This window comes from Cygnus olor, chromosome 1 (genome assembly GCF_009769625.2).
Source record: "Cygnus olor isolate bCygOlo1 chromosome 1, bCygOlo1.pri.v2, whole genome shotgun sequence".
NCBI classification, from domain to species: Eukaryota; Metazoa; Chordata; class Aves; order Anseriformes; family Anatidae; genus Cygnus; species Cygnus olor.
In genome coordinates this window covers 40,233,987-40,257,978 of record NC_049169.1, presented here as the reverse complement: position 1 = coordinate 40,257,978, position 23,992 = coordinate 40,233,987, and the positions used below count along the sequence as shown (strand labels likewise).

General features: G+C 37.5%; 1 long non-coding RNA gene across 1 annotated transcript; it reads left to right on the top strand.

The window, feature by feature from the left end:
• Positions 1-6,125: 6,125 nt before the first annotated feature.
• Positions 6,126-18,469, top strand: LOC121064209. The gene is made up of 3 exons (XR_005816411.1): positions 6,126-6,226; positions 15,392-15,431; positions 16,756-18,469. It is a non-coding gene; the product is annotated as an uncharacterized LOC121064209 (long non-coding RNA).
• The last annotated feature ends 5,523 nt before the right edge of the window (positions 18,470-23,992 follow it).

Here is a 23,992-nt window from a genome sequence, read left to right as displayed (position 1 = left end):
TCCTCTACCAAAAAAGTTAAGACTTTGTCTTCTTGTGTTCATTAGGAAGAGAAAGGATCAGTTCTTCCTGGGGATCCTCTCTGTTTCTCCAGTAGGAAAAGGTTCTACTTTCTGTTGTACCTGTGTGTAAGGATGTCTCATGAATCGATGTCCTGCAATCAAGCTTCTCATGGGCAAATTAATACAATCATGGAAACTTTTGCATCAGAATTTCTAGGCATGTGTGAGCCTTTAAAACAAGCCATATGTAGGCAGAAATTATGTGGTGTTTGTGGCCTATTAATGTACTAGAAGTTGTTAGATTTTCGGATGTGTGGAGCTCCCCTGAAAGTGCCAATAGTACAGGTCAAATATGATAACAAGGATAAATTTTCTGATGGAAAAATAGCAATACATTGCAAACAAGCAGCACACAAACTTCTAAATGCCTCCAGTGTTTCAAGTATGTTTTTGAGAGTGGCACTTTTCATGCCTCATTTCTTTCAAAGGCTGTCCTTTAAAATAACCTTGATGGGAAATTGCTGTTTTCTGTCCTTATCCTCCTAGGAAAGAAGACAGTTGCAACTATGCACACCTCTTGAGGGCTGTTCCTACGTGGGGCTGTGGAAAGTGTCAGGATGTGTTGCTGTGGGGTATCTGGGGTAACCAAGTTTCATCACTGTGGGAGGAATATTGCTGAGCTCAGCAGTGTTGGGCCACTGGGCAGGGCAGCTGCGAGCCCATTTTCAATCCTTTTCTACATTCAGCAATAAAACTGTTGTCATCCCTTGCCATTCCCAGAGTTCCTTGTCCTCTTGGCTCTCCAGACCTTCTGGTTTGTGGCTTGGTGCTCTTGGCTATGTGAAGACGTGTGTGTGCTGGTCAGCTCTGCTTCTCTTTGAGAAGCCCAGAAGCACTGGTAAACGGACACACTCTGTCCTGTGGCTACAGGCAGTATGTGACATATTTACAGCAGCAACAAAACTGTAGAATTGTCCTGCTGTTGTCTTGTAAGCGCATGCACCCCTCACAATGGAAAGCCTTGTGCCCTTTGGACCTGTATTCATTCCAAAGATATCACCAGTAGGATCATTACTCTTTCATTAAATTAGTTAGCTCCCAAAATCTTCCAGATAAAGTGATCATGAATGGAGATATTTTTTTTCTAAAGCAGGGAGCCATTCGGTGCCCTCTAACAGTATTTCCAGGAAGAGTCTCTTAACACTCTGTCCTTGCAAATACTTTCTTATCTACAGCCACAGAAATATAACAGAGTATGAATAAATGTATATTGTACTAAATTTGATTTGGTCTATCTTTCTAGGAAGTTAGAGCACCCTAAGATTGGAAAGGAGCTATGGGAATTACTATATACCAAACCAGAGTATTTGAACATTAAGTCCTTCAGTAAAAAAAAAAAAAAAAAAAAAAAAAAAAAAAAAAAGAGAGAGGGAATATGAATCTTTTCAGCAAATAGATGGGAAATAATATTGTTTCTGTAGTATCAGCATGCCTGACTTTTCACTCCTAAGTACAGGAGAGATATGAACTCACTGGATAAAGTCCAAAGAAGGCCACTAAGATGATCAAGGGACCAGAGCATCCTATAAGGAAAGGCTGAGTGATCTGGACTGTTCAGAGAATCATAGATTGGTTTGGGCTGGAAGAGATCTTTAAAGATCACCTAGTCCGATGCCTCTGCCATGGATGGAGACATCACTAATTAGATCAGGGTGCTTAAAACCCCATCCAACCTGACCATGAGCACTTCCAGGGATGGGATATCCACAGCTTCTCTGGGCAGAATCACAGAATGGGCTAGGTTGGAAAGGACCTCTGAAGATCATCTAGTCCAACCCTCTCTGCTGAGCAGGATCACCCAGAGCACGTTGCACAGGATGGCATCCAGAAATGTTTTGAATATCTCCAGAGAAGGAGACTCCACAACCTCTCTGGGCAACCTGTTCCCAGTGCCTCACCACCTCACAGTAAATAATTTCTTCCTTATGTCTAAAAATCTATTCTTTTTCAGTTTAAAACCATTACCTCTTGTCATATCACTACTTCTAAAAAGTGTCTCAATCTTTCTTATAACCCCCTTTAAAGTATTGAAAGTCCACTATACAAGGTTTCCCCAGAACCTTCTCTTCTCTAGGTTAAACAACCTCAGCTCCCACCTATTTATTTATTTATTTATTTATTTATTTATTTATTTATTTATTTAGAGAGGTGCTCTGATCATTTTTGTGGCCTCCTGTGGACCTTCTCCAACAGGTCCATGTCTTTCTTAGGCTGGGGGCCCCAAAGCTGGATGCAGTACTCCAGGTGGTGCTTCACAAGGACAGAATAGAGGGGGAGAATCACATCCCTTCACCTTCTGATTATGTAGCCAATACAGTTGGTTTTCTGGGCTGCAAGCACGCATTGCTGGCTCATGTCTTATTTTTCATCCACCAGTATCCCCAAGTCCTTCTCTGTAGGGCTGCTCTTCATCCATTCATCCCCCAATCTGTAATGATGTTTGAGATTGCCCCGGCCCAGATGCAGGACCTTGCACTTGGCCTTGTTGAACTTCATGAGGTTTGTGTGTGCCCAATTCTCAAGTTTGTCCACGTCCCTCTGGATGGCATCTCTACCTTCTATCATGTCAGCTGCACCTTTCAGCTTGATGTCAACAACCTGGAGAAGAGAAGGCTCAGGGGGATCTTACTAATGTATATAAATACTTGAAGGGTCAATGCAATGAGAATGAAGCCAGTTTCTTTTCAATGGTGTCCAGTCACAGTACAAGAGGTAATAAACACAAACTGAAACACAAGTTTTTGTCTGAACACCAGGAAGTACCTCTTTACTGAGGTTACTGAGGTTACTGAGCCCTAGAACAGATTGCCCAGAGAGGTTGTGGAGTCTCCAGTCTAGGAGACATTCAAAAGCCACCTAGTACTGGGAAACCTTTTCTAAGGTAGCCCTGTTTGAAGAGGGGGCTTGGATCAAATGGCTTCCAGGGGTTGCTTACACCCCCAACATTTCTGTGATTCTGTGATCAATGAGACAGTTTCTAGCTTTTCAAATGTATACTGCAAATCTTTTCCCCCATTGCTTGTTATTTTCATCATTCAGCCTTTGTAGCTATCTGCATCAATGAGTTGGTTAAAATCAACTTAAGAGGTGTGAAGGGAACATTTATTCAGATAGGTTATTTCATTCAAGTGTATAAAGAAACATTACTGATTGCCAGAATCACTCTGCTTTTAGAACACAACAAAACAAACAACAAAACAAAACAACTCTATCATCATTTTATAAGATCTACTTTTGTAAGAGAGATGTCCACATGATAGCTGCCTGCTTTTAATGTGCAAATTGCTAGAGCTGATTTATGACCATATGAGGACACTAGTCTTTGAAAAAGAGCTAAATCAATTGAAAGAAGGTGGGAGTTGCTCATGAAAACAAAGAAGGTCCTGATATTCTCACAAATTTCAGAACAGAAAAACTTTTTCATGCTGCTCTGTAAAGGGAAAAAAAGTCATGACCTCCGGCAATAATATTCTATTATTTGGAGTAACTCTGAAAATTGCAAAGTTCCAGATGTGGAACAAAAAGACCAGAGCATGTTAAAAAAAATAGTTTAGCATTCATTAACAAATATTGACATTTACAGTTTGCTCTTGGACATCAATTATTTTTGACCTGTCCCATGTATCCTAATTATTGTGCTCCTCCTCTTTTTCACGTCTTTTAAACATTCAGGCCCAACCTTTTCAAACCTTGAACTTGCTTGCATGTTCCTGCTATTATCAAGGAAATACTGAACTTTTCTGAGTAACCCTGGCACTGGTTTGTTCTTTATAACCATTAAATGAACCTCAAGAGTTTCTGGTTTTTTTAAGGGGATTTTTAAGTATGCCAAAGTTGTGAAGAATATTCAGCTCTTCATCTAAAGTAATAGCTAATTGACTACAGCCAACATCTGTGACTTACTTGAGATAATGTTTAACAAGAAAGAAAACATATGAAAGCCATTGTACTGGTTTCAGATGAGATAGAGTTATTTTTCTTCCTAGTAGCTGATATGGTTCTGTGTTTTGGATTTAGGATGAGAATAATCCTGACAACACACTGATCTTCCAGTTGTCACAGAGTAGCACTTACTTACACACAGCCAAGAACTTTTCAGCTTCTCATGCTGCCCAGACAGCGAGGAGTCTGGGGGTGCACCAGGAGCTGGGAGGGGACACAGCCAGGACAGCTGTCCCAGGCCGAAAGGGATATCCCATACTATATGGAGTTATACTCTGCAATAACACTGGGGAGAGTTGGTCATGGTTGGGGGAGGCTGCTGCTCAGGGTCTGTCTGGGCATCAGTGGGTTGTGAGCAATTGCACTGTACATCACCTTATTCTTTTATTATTATTGTTATTATTATTATTATTATTATTATTATTAATGTCTTCTTTTCTGTCCTTATAAACTGTCTTTACCTAAACCCATGTTTTTACCTTTTTTTTTTTTTTCCAAGTTCTCTTCCTCATCCCACTGTTGAGGGTAGAGTAAATGAACAGCTGTGTGATGCTTAGCTATCTGCTGGGTTAAACCACAACAGCCACTCTGCACATGATTAATGAAATACTGTATCTCCTAGAAATCTAGTTATTACAAGAGCACCTCCTCCCCTTCAGTTTAGTACACTAGTGATATTAAAAAACATACATGTACATTTGCAGTTGCCCTCCTGGTCAGGAAAGCAACTAAGCTACCAAGTATCTTTCCCCAGGAACCCCAGTCTTTCTCTTCAGAGTTTGCATATTGCATTTACTCTAAAGGGCTTGATCTAATCACTTTCCAATTGCACCTAAAAGCATAAGAGTTTGTTAAGCGTCTGTGAAATGTAGGATTTGCAACTGTGTGATAAAGTCTGGGAAAGTAAAGGTCAAATCGGGAGTCCTGGTCAAGCACTTTTTTAGTATATAATTTTAATAAATATATATATATATATATATATATTTTTTTTAAGTGACCTTTCTTGGCTACTCATGGTACAATTTCTTGATAGTTTACATGATACTTTTGTATGACCAAGTTGAAAATAATCTTTTGGGAAAGGATTGAAAGAGCATTTGGAAAAAACAACTGACTACTTCTGAAAATGTTCAGTTATTCAAAAGCTAACTTGAATATCATACATATTTTTGTGAAGATTGCCCCAAACTTTCACAAAGAGAGTAGTGCAGAGCCAAGACATTCATCTGAGAAATACTTGAAAGAAATGAATTTGTTTATGCTGACAAGTGCAATTAAAACATGGAACTTTTATACAGGAATGGAAGTTTTAATGAAATGCTACATTTTTTCAACTGTTTCCTATGACTAAACCCCCCAAATAATAAGTACATAATTTTAATTAGAATCAGAGAATTGCTATTTAATATTTTATTAAGAAGAATAAAGATTCTGTTGTTTCATATTGGCAAAGTTAGAAAGTGAATAATTAATCTCTGCTCAAGTCACTCAGCACCCTAACACACTGTTCATGCAGCAGATCATAAGCATCTTTGAAAAATGTTCACCAAATCACCCTTTAATGAAAGGTATTATAATTTTAAGATTTTGTTGTGAATCTTCATTCATTAGTAAAGGTATCATCTTAATAGCTGTCTTTGACAATATACACATTTGGTGCTTAGCACACCATGAAAAATATAGACAATGTTGAAACTCCATTGACACAGACTCGCCTGAGACTCCTGAATGCCAGAAGGTGCCTTTTTGATTTGTATCACAGCAGGACCAGCCTGGGAGTTTTGGACAATCCCTGAAGTGGTTAGATGCTGTAGAAGCAGGGAACAAAATAACTCTAATTCTAGCAAAATTGCAAATCAAATAAAGTTTCCTCCATTTATTAGTTCTTTACTATTTCTTTTAATAGAAGTCAGACCAGATGAGCCTTCTTTTATTAAAAACTTGGACTTTTCGTCTATATAGTCATCATATCTGCCTCTGTCACTTATTGCTAGATGTAATTATCAGATGTTTTGATGAGTTACCATACCAGTACAGAGCTGTTTATAAATATTTTAAATAATTGGTATGATAATCTCATGCAGCAACTGCTGATCAAGTCAGAGTCTTCAAAAGAATTATCTCCAGTTTGGTTTAAGAAGGCAGCTCCCATCCTCCCAGCCACAGAGTGCTACCTGGCTGCCTTGTCACCGTTGCAAAGTGACAAGAGTCAGTCAAAACCAAGGTAATTATTGCAGAGTTACTCCGGTTGAGAGCTGCAACTTCTACTGAAGTGTTACCTCTAGCGCTGGCAGCCATGTGGGTTTATCTGAAATCACCAGGCTTGACTGTGGTTTGCTTAAAACAAACAAACAACAAAGATGTACAAAAAACCACATTTCTTTTGTTGCCCTTCTGAGAGGCAAAAACAACCTCAGGTGAGTAGTGAGATTTGAGTTCTTTGTTGAATCTATCTGATTTAGCCCCATCAAATATTTCCTCAGTCCTTGGCTATGTATTTACATTGAACTTGCTGTGGGTTGCACAAGACACCACGTAGCTGAGACAAAAGCTTGCATTAATTCTCTGGCTGTTTTGTTATCCCAGCACTGTCTGCACTGCTTGTACAGAGCAGCTGCTAGTTTTCCTTTCCAGCCTTGCCTTCTTGTTTCTCATCCAGCAGTGGGCTCCAGGTGGCAGCACAGGCACCATTTTAGAACAGGTGGAAAAGGTTTGGCATGAAATGTTTCTGATTCAAATTATTTTGTCTTTTCTGCTCCCAGATGAAACTTGTGATGAAAACTCAGCTGAAATTTTAAACTATGATCCTTTTTAGACAATGTTTCCTGAATATTATTCTTAGAATCATCCTTGGCATCTTTCAATTCTCAAAATCATGTTTTCTTATTGGAAAGCTATAGAGTTACTGAACTAAACTGAGCTAAACCTTCTGATGAAGCTATTGTGAAGTTTCCATGCAAGCTGTAAAATCAATAGGTTTAAAAAAACTTATCAAATATTGTCTGGGGTAAATCAAGCCCATATTTTTCAGTGTGCTCCATCCATTTTACTGCTAAGTATAGGACTTCTGCTCCTTGCACAAACGCAAGACTTGCAGGGGATCCTTGGGTCTTGAAATCCTCCCAGCTGCTGTTTCAGGTACAATGGCATGTCTGTCCTTTCAGCATGAAACTCATTGGGGCTGTATCCCCTTAAAACAGCCAGGACTAATGAGCCATGAAGACCAAACAGCACTGAATGTTAATTGCAGGGATGTGACCTTGCCTCACTGACCAGGCACTTGAGCTGTGTTCAGGTTGGTGGTGGACAGAAAAGAGAATGACCAAAGAAAACAAGAGCAAGGATGTAAGATAAAGTATATATACAGTAATGTAAGGTAATATAAAACTGTTGAACATGACTGGCCATTGGATGCAGACACCTTTAAAATTACAGACTCTAATAGTGTGTTTTTGAAGCACTAACAGAGGCAACCTATGGTCCAGGTGCTCATGTGTCTGGGTTCCTGTGCTGTGTGCTCTCTCCTGAGGATTATACTGCTTTTTACATCTTATTGACTCTCTTTCAAACACTCTGCAGAAGTCTTTCTGTTTTCCTGTGGCAGAGCTTGCGCTGAGTATCTCCTCTCACTCCCTTGCTATTACCACAAGCTACTTAAGGGACAGAAATACACATTTCCCCAAGTGCTTCTGTTCTTTCTCCACTCTTTCTCTTCAGATAGATAAAAAATCTGAATGACAGGTTCATTACTGAAAAACAATGCCACCTTTCTCTTCTTTCTGTTACCATCAAAACAGACACATTTTTTCCAGTTAGTTTTGAGCACGCACACACACACACACACACACACAAAGTTTCATTAAAAAACAAACAAACAAACAAACAAACAAACAAGAAGGCTTTATCCACTTTGGCAAGCATTCCAATTCTCTTTGCAATTATGAAAGATAATAGAATGGGAGAAAAGCATCTGCTGAGAGACAACAACAGCAAAAAAATTTTAGTCATGATACAGAGACAACGCAGTCTTTCCTTAGTGAATAAATGTAAAAGCAGTCTAAAACAGTGAAGATATTCAAATAACTATAAATAATTTTCCTCTTGGCAGCATGATTTCCATTTCCTATTTCCAGGTGCTTAGATACCACAGAATATCTTTTTTTTTTTTTTTTTCCTACTAAATAAATAATGTAGATGAGAAATCCTTAAAATTTCAAGTTTTTTTTTTTTTTTTTTTTTGTGTGTGTGTGTGTGTAGGGGAGGGAGGGGAGAAGGCTAGGGGCAGGGTGTAGTATGGACTCTAATGATCTGCTTTACCACCAGACTTCATTATATCAAAACTACTTTTGACTTTACTAAGCAGATTGTCTGAACTAGAACTGAAAAACTAAGCTTAAATTTCACAGTATTTATTAAATATGTGCAATAGTATATGCATGTTAAATTAATTGAAAGAACAGGATGGATGCTGTTCCTAACTTACCTCAGATAAGCAACTGTTTCTGAGTTTTCATGTTGATTTTTTGATGATATAGTAAGTTACCCTTGTAGTTTCTGTGCCATTTAACCACTGATGTATTTCTGAAAGTCTAGCTCCCAGTACGTGGAGTCACTTTTAAAACTATACCATGATCTATATCTTAATTCTGAAACCCTTCATTAACTAACTTCATGGATCTGCAGATGAACTAATTTGTCTTGCTAGCAGAGCAGAACAAGTAATAAAATTTGCCTTTCTGTGCATGCATGCTCCCAGAGCCTCTCAGCACTTACTTTCAAAAAAGAATTCTCCAAAATGCAGAAATCAAACCTTCTATTGAAGGTAGGTTTCTCTCTATTTCTCTGGTTTGGGTCCCAAGCTCTAGAATAGATGTTATTCCTGCAGCAGTTTTGGTGTGGATTCTAATCAAATCCCATACATCATTTGAGTGAAAGATGCAAGTCATGGGCCTTTTGAAATACTGTTATGACAACTGGGCAAAATGAAGAACAAAAATCAGTTAAATGGAAATGTTCAGTCCCATTAAAGACAAGATAAACACAGCCTAATTTTCTGCATTTGTACCAAAGCAGTCATCTGCCTTACCCACGTCAGTAATTTTGCATAGGTTACAAGCAGATCTTTCAGATTACTATTGGCGGAACACTCTTTGGGTTGCAATAATGTAAGAGAAACAAAGAATGCATACGAAAATGAATGAATGAATGAATGAAAAACTGCAAGATTGGCTTTGTACTCCAGAGCTTTAAGAAACTGATTATTCTCCTGTTTCATGTGCTTCGGTAAAGGCATAGTCAATAGTTGCTTTGGACCAAGGATTGCTAGGAGCCAAAGAAGGGCTCTGCTAATGAGAAACTGTAGCCTGGGTCCTCACCTCCAACTGTCCTCAATCCCATGCTCTTGCCCTCCTACAGCCAGGCCAGAGCCTACAGCAAGAGTAGCAGCAGTGCACCACTACATTGTCTTCTCAAAAATCACAATGCAGTGGGTGTTAACAACATGACAGTTGAAATATCAGAAAATGTTTGATAGCATGGATAAAACAGCTCTTTCAATCAACCTAATTTGGGAGAAGATAAGAAATTTTGTAGGTATATAGCTACAGTACCATCTGGGGCTTGTATTTGGATAGAGGTCTTTGTACATCTATTAAGATTGCTACTAGTATTTGTGCCATTTTGTAGTAGCTTCCTGGAAATAGAAAAAATATCTAGCACAAAAAAGATTATAATTTATACTGTTTTGAAATAACCCAGACTCAATGACTTAGCATGGTCTAATAGTTTTATCTTCCTAATGTGATCAAGAGTGAAATCTACACTTAGTGAAGTCAGAGTAGGCAGATGTGTTGTATATGTGTTGTAATGTATATCCTACAAATGGCTAGCTACTCCATGAGATTGAATAGGAGAGTGCATGGTCACTGGCCAGGAGAAAAATAAGTTATCATTTTCAAAATCTAAGTGTCTGAGGTATACGAGTAAGTTGCTGTCTTGCTACATAGCCATGGCTCCCATGAGCTACAGTATCGCTGTGCTTGCTCTTAGCTTGAGTCAAACATCAGAAAAAAAACACTTCTTAAAGCTCGGATTGAGGTCCATGCTTTGCTCCCTCCTTGCGACAAATTAGGAGTGTGCATGAAGAGCAAAGAGCACGTAGCTGGCATACTAACCTGGTGCAGGTAATTTACAGATGAGATTTAAACTCCATTCACTGGAATGTGGGGATGAAACATCAAAAACAGTTTTCTGAGTTTTCATGAAGCTGAGGTTGCCATTTAGTGAAGTTTTCAGTATTCTACACATAGTCATGCACTACAGGTATAAGAGGGTCTGTATATGCTACATTTATTTAAGTCAGTGGAAACACCAAAGAGAAATTAAGCAGGTGATCTTTTTATCTTGTGTACAGATAACAGATTTTTTTGTTTGTTTTTCCTATTTTTAACTTAATTCACTAATCTTTCCCTCACCCCATCTTTGCATTTTTCCCTCATTAATTCATTTAAAATATATGTATATATATTTAAGTTACATTATTTTGGCTTCCTTGACTTTTTTATGTCTCCTTTTATGGAGTTACGCATAACTTCTTAATTTGCAGACAAGATTTTCCCAGTTTCTCTCTGTTGTATGCAAAGTTGTTTTTCTTGAAAAAATAGCTTTGGCTGTTGAGATTTTAATGTGGAAGATGGTATTTCCTGTTATCTCTTCTGGAACATTGTATGTCTAATAAAATTATATGGACTTTTGAAATTTTTACCTTCTACTGCAATTATTATGTTAGAAAAATGGAGCCAAACTGATATCTACTTCATGTTTCAGAAGACCTTGACAAACGAATGCACTGGAAAACTTCTCGTCCTGTCTTTTATGACCCATATGAGTCCAAGAACAAGTTCCATGCATTGGAAACTAGTGCAGAATTTGCTCTCTTCTTGCTCCTGGAGATGAAAAGCACAAGGCTGCTTTCTGTGTGTTTCAGCCAATGGAACAGATCTCCTGTGTTCAAGAAATGTTCTAGCCATAGAGACAAATATCAAAAAAATGTTCACATGTCCTTCCAATGACTACAGAGTTTCAGGCTGATAATGTACAGAGGCACAACATGCAAATTCAAATAATTCCTGATTTGCATTCTAAAAGGCTACCTAAGAAAATCAAGCCTTGTGTATTAACTCTCGGTAGCTTCGCACTGTAGTGCCCAGATCCATTCTAGCATTGTGTACAACTCTTGCAATTATTTTCTTCGGATTAGTTAAAGACGAAATGACCTCATTACTGTTTCAGATTCTGTAGCCCTATTCTCTATTTACTTTCATGCAAAGCACAAGTTGTAGAATTGCCCGTATAAACTCAGAACTTCTTTGTTGTCATAGTAAATGTTGGATATATATCCCTTCCAGACTGCAGATGTCAAAAGATGGAGGACCCAAGTATCCCTGGGTTCATTTCTTTAGTACTTTTCCTTTGAAAAATGAACCTTTTATTTCTACTTAAAATTGTCTGTCTTCAGCTTCCAAGCACTTTTCCTGCCAACATAATGAATAACAGAAACCTCTTCCTACAGCTGTAGACAATACAAAAGACACTTTCTCAATTATCTTTTGGGCTTACTTTTGCTGAACTCTCAAGTGCAGTAGGACATGTTTTCCAGATGTCAAATCCTTCTTTCAAACCTTTTTCTAGATGTAGGTTCTAGAATACACAGAATATTTCAGAAATCAGTCCATAAATGTCACCCACAGAGATAAATTATTTAAACTTAGTTCATATTGTTCTTATTTCTGCATCCCAAGCTTTTATTTCCAGTATTGAATTGAGAGGGTAATATTCATTATTGATCATGACCCTGAAGTCTCATTTGCTGTACATCACTTGATGGTACAGTCTAGAAAATGTTTGAAACTCATCCTCTCTACTGAGGTGATCATCTTTATCTGTTTGGTGTTCCTCCTTCTGTCCCCCATGTCCAATGCCATGTTTTTAGCTTATCTTCACCCTTATTTCTAGCTTGGTTGGAGCCAAAGCAGCCACTTTCTGTTCCTGAGTATCCTCTGCTGTTCTCTGTGAAGCTCTGTGTAACACCTTACCCTTCATGTTCTTTATCTTCATCATGATGCCACTTAAAAATGGGAAGAAATACACAAATATATTTGAGAATCTTCTTTACATGTTACCACAGGCAGTAGACGAGGACCGTAAAAACAGAATTATAGGAAGGAAAGAGAAAAGGTTCAGTTTAAAGCCTCTGAATCTTTACAGAGAGAAAAAGCCATAACCGTGACAGTGCCACACAGTTTCTTTTTGGTGTCAGCCATGATTTGAGTCTTTCTGTAATGCAAAATGTCTGTGAAAGGAAGTAGGTGACAAATATTTTCAAAGGGACATCCAAAACTCAGGGATATTTTTAAAATATTTTATTTCTGCCACTTCAGGACACTTGTAAAATTGGGAAGCAATACCAACTTGCCTTTTCACAAAATCTGAAAATAATTACTTTGCGTAGCATTCACATAATGTAATGAAAAATACCACAGAAAACCCCTTGAGGAAATCAATATTTGTGTCCTCAGAACATGATGTGAATAGAGTGAATTAAAATAAAGAATGGAAATGCTCACTGAAAATTGACTGTAAAACAAAATGTTGAATGGGTGCTCATTAACCGAGCATCATTCATTGTATGACCTAAATGAAGCAGAATTCCCATGAAAATGTACATAAAAGACCTCTAGCAGACTCTTCAGTATATTTGTGTCCTTAGGGCAGTGAAACAGAGACCAAGTTGGCAGGAAGACAGGGAAAATGGTCTATAGAGATACAGTTCTGAATCTTTCTTTCTCCTGCAATATTGTTCTCTGTTATGTACTTAATGTGACTGAATTATATTTGCACAGATAATTTACATTCTTCCATTTAATAGCTATGGAGTTCCTGACTTTGTATTCCCAATAATGGTGTATGTGTGTGTGCATACACCATAATATTATAGTGCAAATACTTGAAATTAGCTGAGCAGCAGTTCATAACCAAAATTTCATAACAAAATTCATCATGCTATCTTCATTAAATTGCAAAACTGTGCAATCTCCTCCTTCAAAAACGATGGTGTTATGCTCTTCATTGTGCAGCCCTTCATCTAAAAAGAGGAGCTAATCGAGATTTTTGGGCCTCAATCTTCCATTATGAGAATATGAACTGTTTTATAACAATATGTTCATGTTTTAAGAATATAGGGCAATCAGTAGTGAAAGCTCTTTTTACATTTGAATCCTCAGAGGAACTGAAGAAGCTATAGACAGCCAAAAGTATAGAGAGAAATTCAATTAAAAAAAAAAAAAAAGATAAGACAGAAAGAAAGAAAAGAAAGGGAAGAGAGAAATTTGAGATATTCATTCTGACATGAAACCTGTAAATCATGAGTAAGAGAAGGTTGTAACGGGATGAGAGGCAACAGGCACAAACTGCAGCACAGGAGGTTCTGGCTGAATATGAGGGGGCACTTCCTTACTGTGAGGGTGACAGAGCTGGCACAGGTTGCCCAGAGGGTTGTGGAGTCTCTTTCTCTGGAGATATTCAAAACCGATCCTGGATGCCATCCTGCGCTACGTGCTGTGCTCTAGGTGAGCCTGCTCCCCTGGGTTGGACCAGATGATCTTCAGAGGTCTCTTCCAACCCTGCCCATTCTGTGATTCTGTGATATTCCCAAATACAGACATTAGCACCTCACTTTGGTCTCTTGGAAACAAGTGGTAAGACAACAGCAAGCAGTTCATGGTGGTACCACACAGGAGCTAAGGGAAGTTCAGAGAGAATTTCTTTTGTTTGCTGTCATTTCCTGCAGATAATCACAGCACCTCAGGCGTGCTGCGATGCGAAAGCTTTTGCAGGCTCTACCCACTGTTCTCTCAGAAAGAAAACAGCAAGAAAGCCAAGAAGATAAGGGAGAGTGTAGAGAGGTTGTGTCAGGACTTTATATTTCAGTTTTAAATTAACACTTTTTTAGGATTTTTTTTTAACTTGGGGGAAAAAAAAAGAAAAAAAAAAGGATTCCAAGAGTTGACTGCGGAACATAAATGAAAGTAAAACCAATAAAAATTACAACAATATTATTGTATATATTTGTTCATTTTAATCCATGGAAAAGTGCAACGTTTTACCACAAGAAAAATAAAGATAATTAAGCTGAAAAACTACCACTGCTAGGTCTGGCTAATGCCTTTCAGAATGCTGTAAATTGTGTCCTGTATGAGCCAGTCAATACAGAGAACAATCTCTTGTTGAGAAACACTGTCAATGTGTAAATTTTAATCAACCTTTTTTCTGCTTCCTCAAAAAAGTCTTGACTGTGTCAAATTTATAGCCTGTAGCATCTATCTCAAATTATGCAGGAACATCTTCTGCTGAATCATCTTGGAAATCAAATTCAACTGTGACACTTTAAGGTAACACTTCTCCCAGCAATGCAAAACGATTTTATACATCCAGTTTTTATTTGAAGTGAGTTGATAGTAAACAGGAATTCTTTGGCCACCATCACAACTAACCTACTTTTGATACTCTGTTCATCCCAGTTTAATTAATATTCCCTCCTCTTCTCTACGATTCTCTATTCTCTATCCTTAAATTAAACTGTGATCATTTTGAACATATTATATGTTTATTTTATGAAGCCTTGCAAAACAGATACTGACACTGTCATTTCTAATCTAATGAATGAAAAAAAAAAGAAAGAAAGAAAAAATAAAAGAAAAAAGAAAAGCCCTGGAAGAAATCAGTTTTGAAGCTTACATTTAATACTTGCTCGTGTAAGAGATGGAATTACTGTCTACGATAAAAGGAGAACTAGAGAGAAAGAAAATTTTTCTAATTTTCTCTCCAGCATTCTGTCTGAACTATCTGAGAGCAGAGGTGGACTTTGATTCACCCAGTTGTATTAATGTCTGTGAGCTCTTTTTTTCTTTGCATCTTTATTTCTGGCCTAATCACAGAATAATTTCACTTTAAAATAAAACTAAACAACCCCCCCCATCCCTAGTATTGCTAGGGGAAAACAATTTACTTTATTATGCTGGGTTTTATCTTTTATTGACAAGGCAAACTGTCCTCCCCTGTAATATATGGCGGCTTTTTTACTAACAGGTATAATTCAACACAGAACACAAAAGATTTCAGTAATTGTTTTGTTTTTGATACTGCACTCTACTTTTAAAGTTGCTATAGTACTAACCTCTTTTTTTTTTTCCTTCCTTGAGGGGTTAAAATTTTTTACCAAGTACCAAATGTTAACAGTCTACTGTAGACCAAAGAAACTTCATGCAAAGTAAATACATGAGTGTATATTTTCTAACTTTAATTTTAAAATCATTTTTTTTCCTGGTGTCAGGTATCTTCACTGTTACGAGAGCTCCCATAAATAGGAAAAGGTAAATTATTCTACTTCACCCTATTAAATATTCTGCATATACCCATGCATTACTGCATTTTATTATTTGTAATTACTTACTGTTTGGAATGAGCCACTGAAATGAAAAATAAAAGAGTTCTGTATTAAAGGCCACCTGAAAGCATATTAAGTAAGAAAAGAGAAATAAATAAATCAGAATTTGACTATGACTATAGGAGGCACCGGTACATACAGCAAACCCAGCTGAGGAACTGGAAGATGGTTTTCAGAAACATTTTAAGTAACTAAGGAATACAACTGCTGGTTTAAGAAAATTACTAATTAATGTCAAAAAGTAAGTCCCTTTTTTTTTTTTTTTTGGTGAAATTAGCTTTTAAAATTGTTTGTTGTGTTTATTTAATTTGGAAAATATTACCTTAGCTTACACCTATGCTAGTAAAACTTACCTGTACCAGGACACAGGGCTTGGTTGCAGCATGTGATGTGCAGAAAGTCATGTTTCTAGTGCAGTCCCTGGCACAATTTGGCCTGAATGTCCTGTTGCTCTCCCAAACAATCTGTAGGCCGCAGTCAGATGTTAACAACAGTCAGAGGCTAGGAGACATTTTGGATGTGGCTACCCTGTTTTTTTGGGGAAAAGGGAACCTAGGTGTATAGATGTGTACATACTGCCTGGGAAGCTTCCTTCAATACAGTTGGCTGGCACAGCAGTGCATCATGGCAGGGGAGGGCAGTTTTAGGCGCTCATACTGCTAGGGTTAGGCTGAATCCTCTGCTTTTTGAGAGGAGTGGGCAGAAGAGACACCCAGGCTGCAATGTGACCCTGGAGTCTGAGACATCTGTAAAGGTAGGTCAAAAGGGAGCCAACTTTGAGGTTGACAGTCCTGATAATTGCATGGCCTCCACCCTTAAGTCCCCCTCATAAACTGGCCTTATAAACAAGTTTGGAAACCCTGTTTTGCATGTTCTCTGAATCCAGGAGACAGAGGCAAATGCAGCTCTTCTACTAAGGTGCGTGAATAATGCCTTTGCCTGATCAAATGAAGTTATTAGAACTATCTGGGTGTTTAAGATATATGTTCTGTCCATGGGGAGTGTGACTTCCTCTCACTCTCAGACACTCCTGTCCTTGGGACCACAAAAAAACACATAATGAACTGCATCTTTATGACTTCAAAAGTGTACAGATGATCCTGATAAGGCAGCAGGGAGGACAGGGTTTCCATTTTAAACAGGATGAAACATTATATTTCACGCAAACAAGCATCAGAGGATTTACTGGGAAAATTTTCCTGCATCCTTTTTTGTTACATGAGATTGACTGTTTTCTTTCTTTTTTTCAGACCTGCCATGTTCTTTGGATTTCATGGCGTGAACATGGCTACCTGTATGCTAGATGTCTTAGGTCTTTCAGTTCAATACAAACCTTCATTCTAAAGAAGAAAGCAAAGATCATTTTCAATCTGTTGATATTTTGTTATCTCATTTATAGCTATTTTGCATGCTACCATATTTCTCTGTTTGACTGTGCCATATGTCAGTCATAATACAGCAATGCAAATCCAAGCAGGGAACATTGGTTTGAGCTGACAAAATAATAATTATGAAATACTCTTTCTAACAAGCTTAGAAAGCTGTGCACATTACACATCTTAACTTCTCCATAGAAAAACATGGAGACAGTTGTGACACAGAATAATATAAGACTGGTTCAGATATCTTAGTCATGGAGTCCCCCGTAATAGCAAAAGTAAACTGAAATGAGATAGGTCATCTACTCCAGAACACATTACAGGCCATAAAGTGCCTCCCAACATCCTCCAACAAATGCCTGATTTACAGTGAAAGACTAAAAGCCTGATTATAAGGCCACAGAAGGAGAGCAGGATAAATGAAGATCATTGTCAATGTCAGAGCTGACAGTGGGAAATTTGATCTTACCATTTCATTATGTTTTGTTTCTTATACACCCATAGGAAATCCTTTACTGACCATCAGAACTGCATTTTAAGAGGAATAAGCTGGTTCTTTGGGACCTGGGAGTTAGCCACCACTAAAGTTTGCTTCATACTACTTCACTGCAAACAGAGCAGATGTACAGCTGACTGAGAAAGTCAAATAAGAATTAAGTGAAGCACGCTATAATGCTGCCCTAGGCCTGCAAGGTGGAATTAAGTAAAAGCTAGAAAATTCTATCAATACCCTTTATAAATGTACTTTTTTCAGGCATGCAGCTCAGGTCTCCTCTATGTAACCCTAGCTTTAGAGATGTCATACATGATACAATGGCTGTTTAATATGCACTTTGACTGCTGAGCCTGGGCAAGAGTTAACTTAGCAATTCTTAACCTCGAGCAAACATGAGCTCATTTGGCTGTGTTTTTGCACTGAAGTAGGTGAAAAAAAATAGTGTTTCAAGAGGAAAGCAGTGGCACATGGGCAACTCTTCTAACTCTTACATGGTAAATTCATGGTCATTTATTTGTGAATGAATCCTTAAAATTACTATTTTTGAGTCTGCCTAACTGAACACTAGCATAAATCATGAAAGAAAAATAATCTGGCAATGTATGTGTGTTCACCTGTTCTAAATGAAGAATATCTAATGATAGGCACAGTCTAAAGACCGTTTTTTTTATTATTATTTTTTTTTTTTCATGAAGTGGATTTATGTAATATAATGGCTGTTACTCTCCTTGTATGGGTTACTTTTTTAAGGCATTTTTATCCATGTGTAAAGAAAATATGTGGGCAGGATAGATACCACTTAACGTATAAAGCAATTATTAGCTCAAATGCACAATCGAGAGCTGCAGTTAGCAAGCAAATAAATGCTTTATTGTGCTTATCAAAGAATTTTGCTGCAAGGCAGCCATCTGGCAGGAGAGAAAGGTTTAGCCCTCCTTGTTCTTTAATGTTCCTATGTTCCTATGTTTCCATCATCTCACAGATCTCTGTGTTCTCCTTTAGGATTTTATAATTTTCTGTTCTGGTGTTTTTCATATTGAATATTTGAGATACAAATAATCACCATCTTAACAGTCTTTGTAACTTTTTTTTTTTCCCCCTGCATGATTCTGCTCTGCAGACCATTCTACAACTTTTTCACGATTAACAGTTTTCTCAGCAGTCTGACCCAAGGTTAGATTGTTGTGGCATATCAGAGCTGGGACTTGTTCCTTGAGAAACATGGACCTGAGCTGTGGAGAACATGTGGTTTATAGAGAGAAACATCTTATAAGGCTAGATAGGATTTAAAGAAGCACACCAAAATTATTCTCTGAAGAAAAATGTTCTTCATCTCCCTTAAAGATGATGAAGTCTGGGTTGGGCGTCAGCTATGTTGGCAAGTAAATCTGCTACTTGACATGGAAACATATTACTGTTCCGTACTGCTTCATGGCCTTTGTCTGGATGCAGAATCTTATCTCAGTTCTCTATTCACAGTTTGTATTTGCTGAGAAATGAACATTTTACTAAGTTTGGGATAAAAAGAAGAAATAGGAACTATTTTTTTCTGAAAAACAGATTCATTGTAGAGAAGTTTCATATTTTGTTTTGTTACCTTATGGGTACATTAACACGCTTTTCCATTTTACTCATAAAGCCACAGGTAGTTCTTTATAGTAAATGGACTGCAACAGGTTTTTAATTATATTGCAGTAGCTCAAAATCTGTACCTCAAACGTTGTCATATGATTTACTGGCATAATTATCTACAGTACTGAATTCAAGCTGATGCACTTTTCACAAACTTTTTTCCTTAAAAGGAGGTAGTATGTCAAAAAGACAGCTCTTAATGCATGCATTCAAAATGGAACAAATCTGACTTCTTTTATTCCAATGCAATTTTCACTGGAAAACAAATTTTCTAATATTTGCAGTTATTAATCTCTGCACTTTATCTCACATTTTATTTTATTTGTATGAATAAATCAGACTGTGGTATTTAGTATCAAGACTCAAGTCTTTAGGGGAACTAAACCAAAATTCTGTGGCAGGGGAATGTAAGGAGATGTGGTCCGCAGCAACAACCGCCCAGTGCCTTCACAAAACATAAGAGAGTTGTCAGAAGGGACTTTCATATTGCTTCAAGCACTTATTGCCAGAAAACTGCAGTGAGCTTGCTCCTGTCAGCTTTTATCTCTTTCCAGTTTCTGACACATCTGTGAGACTGTTCACTGATGTTTTGAACAAGTTCTTCTAGAAATTACCTTTTTATGGCAGGTTTCTAATAGAACGCTTCATCATGTGCCTCTCTCCACCTTCAAGCTCAGACTACAATGAATTAACACTGTTTATAGACAGCAAAATCAGTGAAATACGCGTTGTCAGGATGTGGGGATGAATATGGATTTCTTGGCATGTGAACTCGCAGAAAACTACAAGGTATCTCTCTTCATGTCTATCTTCCCTCTTCCTAGAGCTTTTATTTTCCTTATATATACTCTCAATATATGTTATGCAAGAATAAAAATTTAGGATTTAAGCATTAATTCCAGTTTATGCTTAAATTGTTAGGAACATGAGAATGACTCCCCACCATTCTTGACCATATTTTTTGAAATTTTATTGCCTCCTAGAAATCATCTGCCTGTCACATAGACCAGGCTGAGTTTGTGTTGAGATAATTTGATGGGACTAGTCCATATTCATTAAAATGGATTAAGCTGTTTCACAGAATCACAGAATCACAGAATCGTCTAGGTTTTGAAGAGACCTCCATATTACCTAGTCCAACCTCTGACCTAACACAAACAAGTCCTCCACTAAACCATATCACTAAGCTCAACATCTAAACGTCTCTTAAAGGACCTCCAGGGATGGTGACTCAGCCACTTCCCTGTCATCGCCATTCCATGCCTAACAACCCTTTCAGTAAAGAAGTTCTTCCTAATATCCAACCTAAACCTCCCCTGGCGCAACTTTAGCCCATTTCCCCTTGTCCTGTCACCAGGCATGTGGGAGAATAGACCAACCCCTACCTCGCTACAAGCCTCCTTTAAGGTACCTATAGGTTTCCAGCACATAGTTCCATAGAGACTGATTTCAACCTGTATTTTTCCCAACACATTTACATTTAGACCATACCTAATACTCATTCTTGCCACTTCACAAATGGTGAGTGTTACAGGAAACCAAATGTCTGTAGAGTATTAATGCAGTGTGTTGGCAGGGAATTGAAGATTAGCTGCAGGGCTACTGGTTCTGCTGTTAGAAGAACAAGCATTAATATTTTGATGAGTGCTGAGGGCAGTGATTCTATGAGCAAGCCGAGCTGACATAACTACCAGAGTGAGGAGGTCCTCCTGTTCTTCCTCCTAAGAATGGTTCTGGCATGTGCTTGATTACTTCTGTTTGAATAAAGACACCTTAAAATACCACTGCAGTTTTGGAAATTTGTGTGTTTGTCCAAACTCTCCTAGCTCCCTGGATACACACTTTTTGTGTGAGCAAAGCCTTTGAGATGCCTAGCTCTTGGCTGGGAGTGGTCAGTAAGTACAAAAGTAATCAGTGGCAGCAGTGCTACATAATAACAGTCAAAAAATGAGCAAATAAGCCAAAACCTTTGTTTTTCCAGGAAATGACATTTAGATTGTCTTGGCTTTAGAGGCCATTTCAATCTTTTAATTTTCTGGTGTGAAGCCTGGCTTACGATGTTGTACCTCTCCTGAAAATCAAGGCACAAATCTTCAGCGTGATCAGTTTATATATCTGTGGTGGTACTTCCTCACTTACTATGCTTTAGAGCAGAGCTCTACAGATAGCACTGACATAACTTAGGGAGCAAATAAATGACTGGGAGGAATGACTTGAGAAAGAAGTAACCTTCAGCTAGACACTACTTCATCTTGTTTTTTGTTCAGAAGCCACTTTCTTTTACAAATCCATCCAGACTAAAATGCAAAATAAGACATCTCCTTTGTCTGTGTTTTGATTACAATGAAACCAGTCAAAGTGGTACATGAAGAAAGGAGCTCATGAGTCTGTAAAGATCCTTAATTTTCACTTTAGTTCTATTTTTCTGCAGATGGTGTACACTTTCAGCCTTCAGTTTAATGCTATGTGTATAGTATGGATCCATGCTTTTAATTAACTTCTGCTTAGTAAATAAGTAAATAGATATTCAGACATGGTTTAGCACTGTAATTAGAAGACTAGGGCTGGGTTTGAGCCCTACTGTGTTAATTAAATACTTTTGAGATCTGTTCATGCATTAAAATGTCAAGCAATTGACAACCCATAAGTGAAAAATTGATCTAATTTTCAAGCTAGCCAAAAAGTTTTTTTTTTTTTTTTTTTTTTTTTTTTTTTTTTTTTTTAAGAGTTAAGATTTATTACAGTCATTAGAAATACAGATGTTTTATGTCTTTGTCTTGGCTTGGAATTCATTTAACTTTGTTGTCATTAATGTTGTTCTGCTTGCTACAAGAGAATTATCAATGGCTTCTTCAGTGGAAATAACTGGTGAACCTTTTTTCAACTGAAATTTTGATCTGGAAACAAATAAATGTTATTTCCTACATTAGAGGGCTGGGAAGGGGAGAACAGGTGGGAATCAACAACCTTCTATAACTTTTATGTACCAAACAAATCTTACTGAATATTCCAATATATAAGTATTTGCCATGGAAGTTAATTGTGCTATTGAATATAGCTAGCCAAGAGAAGCAATGAGGGAAAATCATTGACAATATCCAGCAATCTTTTAAAAGTGAATTAATAAGAAATGTGTCATAGACTAGTAAGTCCTAATCAAAGTTACCACAGACATATCATTTTATAGGTCCTTTAGTAAAACTTATCACAATCCATTTTAAAATTGGTTAGGTCTTCTGTAACACTTATTGAAGGTTAACACTGTCCTACAGTCTTGCTGTTCAAATGATATATATATATATATATATTTAATTCAGGTGGTTCAACCTATCTGCATTCATGTTCCTGTTATACTGTTATGTTCCTCTGCCATTAAGACTCCTTTTTTTTTTTTTTTTTTTCATTTAAGGTGTTTCTAGCATTTTTTATGGAATTCTGTCAATGCCTATCCCATCTTTAATGTGACTAGATTAATTTTGTTTAGTCTGTTCCTGTAAGACAACCTCTCCATCTACAGACCATCCCATTAGCATTTCTCAGCGCTTATTCCAGCATGACTTAATCTTTCATGGACATGTGTGGCCAGAACTATACAGAGTTTGAGATATTTCAGATGGGTTATCAGTACCCTATAGAATGGAAATAATAATCTCTCTACTAGAAATGTCTCATCAGAATCATCCTTGTATCACATTTGCCTTTTTAATGACTGCAGTAACCTGCTGACTCACAGTCATCCCCTGCGATTAACTAGGGCACTCAGAACCTTCTCTTCCCTAGTCTTTCTAAATGATGGATCCCAGATGAGTTTGTAGCAAACATTTATGTTATTGGTTCTCAGAAGCATGGCTTGTGCATTTTATAGTATTGAATTTTGTACTATAGAATGTGATCAAAAATGAATTCCATCTGGTTTCATTTGCTTGCTTTTTATGTTCACTTTCAATAAACACTGAGCAAAACAACTGAATCTGCCTGAATGCTTTCAGATTGGGACTTTCAATGAGTACTTTGCTTTTCCTCTTGCTAATATACATAAATACGTATGCTAACAGAGCTTGTTTGCTCAGCTACTCAGGGAATGGCAATAGCACAGTCTGCATCATTGACCTAGTCATTACCCAAGATGCTTCAAGTTACTGAGTTCTGAAGACGCAGGGACATACTGTGAGTTCCATCCTGGCTGCAACAGTCAATAATAAAGTTCTCATTGTCTCTACTGAAAGTGGAAGTGAGCTTTTGCATTTTAACTATGTTATTTGTTCTTTTTCCAGGGTCCACTGTGAATGCTTTTCCTGTGTATCAGTCATATAGAATTATCTGTTATCCTGGCTTATCTATATGAATTTATACAGCAAATTACCAGTATTGTTGGCTATTTCATTGCCTTGGGGTTAGAAACGTTCTTACTTTACAGGGAAATGTTCATTTCAGTATATCTTTCTTATTCTTCTTTACAAAGAATAAGAATTTCGCTAGAAAGTGGTGAATACAAAAAAAAAAACACATCCTTTCTTCCTCTGTAAAAGGCAGGCTCAGTCTAAATGCTCTTTATTTGAGCTTGAAATTTTGGAATGAGTATCTAATATCACTATCTAATATCACTAATATATCTTTGACTATGTGCATAAACATATGGACAAGACATAATCTTTACAGAATCACAGTGTGTTCAAAGCAGAGGGTTAAACAAGCTTTGTTTGAGTCCTTGAAGATTTTCTTCTGAGTAGACAGACTTGAACTTCCGAAACTACCTATGTTGATCAAACTGCACCTTGCACCTCCACAAACAGTGACAGAACATGCCACAAACTCATGATTAAAGGTATTTCCTATCAGCTCTATCATTAATTGTACTGGTATGGAAACTGGAAAAATCTTGTTTACATAGGCCTGTAGTGGACTTTTCTCCACCTTTTTTTCCACTTTTTTCTTATCTCTATAAAGCTTATTTCTTTGGCCCAAAGTGAGAAGAGACAG